The sequence below is a fragment of the Leopardus geoffroyi genome, chromosome E1 (genome assembly GCF_018350155.1).
Source record: "Leopardus geoffroyi isolate Oge1 chromosome E1, O.geoffroyi_Oge1_pat1.0, whole genome shotgun sequence".
Lineage (NCBI taxonomy): Eukaryota > Metazoa > Chordata > Mammalia > Carnivora > Felidae > Leopardus > Leopardus geoffroyi.
The window spans coordinates 61,121,568-61,125,666 of NC_059330.1; positions in this window are offsets into that span (position 1 = coordinate 61,121,568).

A 4,099-nucleotide genomic window follows, 5' to 3' on the forward strand; every position below is an offset into this window, starting at 1 on the left:
ACGCCATTGGCGAGACTCAGTTGCTAGGGGTGCTGCGCGCGCTCATTGGCTGTGATGCCCGTCCATCTCTCTTTCGTCTCCGCCTCCAGGCCGACGTCCACCAGCTCCTCCTGGGAGGATGAGGTCGTCGCTGCCAATGCAGGCTGATGGGCGGGGCGGGGGCGGGGCTGAGGACAAGGTTGTTACGGCCACAGCCAATGAGGTCCCCAGGCGGGGTGGGGCGGAGCCAGGGGCGGGGAGGCAGCGGGTGGAGCCGGGCCTCGCACTCCCAAGGAGCCGGGAGGGCGGTGCTGGGCCCGGGTCGGGGCGGGGCAGCAGGGGAGGGCTACCCTGCTGCCGCGGCCTCCACGCCCTGTCACCCACCTGGAGACGTCGCTAGGCCGGGTGGGGGAGCCACAAGGGCGAGTTCCGTTTTCGGACGTGCGGTCGGGAGGCCAGGGCCAGGTCGCCTTGTGTCAAAGGTCCCTGTCCTGGTGAGCCCGGGCTCGCCGTGGCCCCACCGCTCCTCCAGAGCCTCGTCTTTGTCCCGGAGTGCGTGGGTGCACGTGCTTATGTGCTTATCGATGTGCATCTATGTGCCTCCGCTTATGTGCGTGTGTGTGTGCGCGCGCAAGTGTCTATGCACGTGCGTCTGTGTGCGTTTACAGGTGCTGTGTGTGTCTGTGCAGGTGCTGGGGGAGAGGACAAGGTAGGGACTCTGCAGTCCCCAGACTTCTCTCACCATCCAGGGCCCTGGGGAGAGATTGGCCCGAATTGCTCTCAGGCCCAATCCCAGAACTCCCATGTAGGGATTGGCGCTGGTGGGAATCAATCCATGCCTATCTTGGGATCAATCAACTGTAGTAGGGGGCTCTGGTCCGCAACCCACAGGAAAGGTCCTGTATGCTTGGCAACCCTGTATCCATTCATTAGAATGTATCTTAATATGCGTGACCAAGGTCCCCACCTGACGACCCCCAGGGTCCTACCTCGAGGTGTGGTTGGGTCTGGCGGTGCACCCTGTGCTGGGCAGAGGGGGGTCTGCATGCCATCTAATTAAAATGGCCCACTCGCACGCCCTACATCTCCACATGCTGGGCTAACTATCCCCAGCGCCAGGAAAGGTGCAGTGACTCCCTTGGCGCAATGGACTCCCTTGGTGCAAGCAGCAGGTGCAGATTCACAAACACACACAAATGCTGAGAAGCCTCTATCTGGGCCAGTTGCAAGCAGAAGGGGCCTGTCTTCACCAGCTTGGGCTGCTGTGACAAAATGCCCTAGGTTGGGGGCTTAAACAAGCAGACATTTACTTCTCACCATTCTGCGGGTTAGAAGTCCTGACCAAGGTGCCAGCTGTTTTGGTTCCTGGTGAGACCCTCCTCCTGGCTTGCAGACAGCTGCTTTCCTACTATGTCCTCACACAGTGGGGAGGGGGTGGGGAGGGAGAGAGAGTGCAAGCTTTCTGGTTTCTCTCTTCTAAGGGCACTAATGCCATCACAAGGGCCCCACTCTGATGGTCTTATCTAGCTCTAATTACCTCCCAAAGGTCCCCATGTTCATGTATTATTACATTGGGATTTAGGGCTTCAATATATGGATTTTTGGCAGGGACATGTTCAGTCCACAACTGGGCCCATGGTGGTTAGGGGCCCTGGAACCACCCAGAGCAAGAATGAGTTCTGGAGTGTGGAGTTCTGCCCACTGGAGAGTTGTGCCCACCCATCCCTCAGCTAGCCTTTCCCTGGGTTGTTAGATGGTCTTGGGGTCTAGAGCAGGGTATCTGAACCAGCCTCCAGGGGCTGCTCTGTGGTGGGTTGTTCTGTGCATTGCTGGATGCTGATGACCCCTATCCACTAGATGCCAGTGAACTCCTCTCCCAGTTGTAACCACTAAAAATGTCTCCAGAATCGCACATGGCAATCCCTCACCCTGAGATGAGAACAGGTGGGGCTCCTACGGTAGCTCCCATGAGCACCTCCTGGCTGATCATGACTGATCTCAGTTTCCTCCAACTACGACATTGAATGGTAAGTTAAGGTCAGGTGTGACTCCAGGGGAAAGGAGAGGAGAATCTTCCCAAGCTGCACCTGGGGCTAGGAGCAAAGGGTCTATCTAGAGTGGTCCAGGCCCATAGCGAGAGTCCTGGGACACCTGTGGTGGCCCACTTTAACCTCATGGTGACCCTGACAGGTGGGGCTTGTCATTCCCACTATACTAAGAAAAGGAGGGCTCGGAGAAACCATGAGGACCAGAGGCCCTGACTGTAGCTCCCACTGCTGGAGTCAGTACAGCAACACAGTCCTGGTTTTGTGTTTATTTTTAAATTGTAGTAATATATACATACATATATGTATGTATACATATATTACATATAATTTACAATTTCACCCATGTTTAAATGTACAGTTCAGTGGCACTAAGCACATTCACATTGTTGTACAATCATCTCCACCACCCATCTGCAGAGCATTTTCGTTGTCCTCAAGCTGAAACACTGTTCCCATTAAACACTAACTCCCTCCCGAGGGGCGCCTGTGTGGCTCAGTCTGTTGAACATCTGACTCTTGATTGATTTTGGCTCGGGTCATGATCCCAGAGTGGTGAGATTGAGCCCTGCGCTGACAATGTGGAAACTCCTTGGGATTCTCTCTCACGCTCTCTCTCTCTCTCTGCCCCTCTCCCCTGCTCTCTTTCTCTCTCTAAAACAAAACAAAACAAAACAAAATAAAACAGGGGCACCTCAGTGGCTTAGTTAAGCGTCTGACTTCCGCGCAGGTCATGATCTCGCTGTTTGCGGGTTCGAGCCCCATGTCAGACTCTTTACTGACAGAGCCTGGAGAGACTGCTTTGGATTCTGTGTCTCCCTGTCTCTCTCTGCCCCTCCCTCACTCACACTCTCTCTCTCTCTCTAACATAAACATTTAATTTTTTTTAATGCTTATTTATTTTTGACAGAGAGAGAGACAGAGCATGAGCAGGGGAGGGGCAGAGAGAGAGAGAGAGGGAGACACAGAATCTGAAGCAGGCTCCAGGCTCCCGACTCCCAGCTGTCAGCACAGAACCCCACGTGGGGCTTGAACTCACAGACCGTGAGATCATGACCTGAGCTGAAGTTGGATGCTCAGCCGACTGAGCCACCCAGGCGCCCCTCTAACATAAACATTTAAAAATAAAATAAAATAATTAAACACTAACTCCCCATCCACCTCCCCCAGCCCCTGGAAACCACCATTCTACTTTCCGTCTATGAATATGACTGCTCTGGGGACTTCATATAAATAGAATCATATAATATTCACTCTTGTGACTGAATTATTTCATGAACATATCTTCACTGTTCACCTATGTTGTAGCAAGTGTCAGAATTCCCTTCCTTTTAAAAGCCTAATAATATTCCATTGTACGGATGGACCACATTTTGCTTATCTATTAATCTGTTGATGAACATTTGGGTTGTTTACATCTTTTAGCTCTGGGAATAGAGCTGCTTTGAACATTTGTATCCAGTGTCTGTGTGGATGTATGTTTTCGTGTCCCTTGGGCACGTGTGTGGGCCTGGAATTGATGGATCCGGTAGTAACTGTTTAATCATGGAACTGCCAGTCACCTGTTTGGAAGCGCGGAGCTCATGGCACACGGTGTGTGTGCGGCACTGTGCAGTGGCTTTTGGCCTAGAGCACCATCGAGGGGTCCTTTATTACAGAAGGTGGGAGAGAAGGAATGTCTGCCATCTCTGGATGGTATGAAAGGAATCTCTCTACATAATGTGAAATTTTTATCCCATTTGACTATGGAAAAGCATTTATTAAGTATCTTTCTCTGATGCTCAAACAAAAATAGACTGAAGAACTAAAAAGGGACTGACCATATTTTCTCCAGAGCCAGGCACTTGCACACTCCAATTAACTCTCCTTACTTCTCTCCCCTGCTGACAAGAAGTAAATAGCAACTAACAGCTGAGCGCAGTTTCACTCTGGGTGCCTGTTTGCTGATGACTCACCAAGAATTCACAGCCAAGGTGCCAGTTGTTCTTCCGCCACAGAAAGAAAACCTATTTTAAGCAAAACTGTAACCTCACGGATGCCCCAGAAAGTACAGACAGAAAGTACAGCCCCAGAGT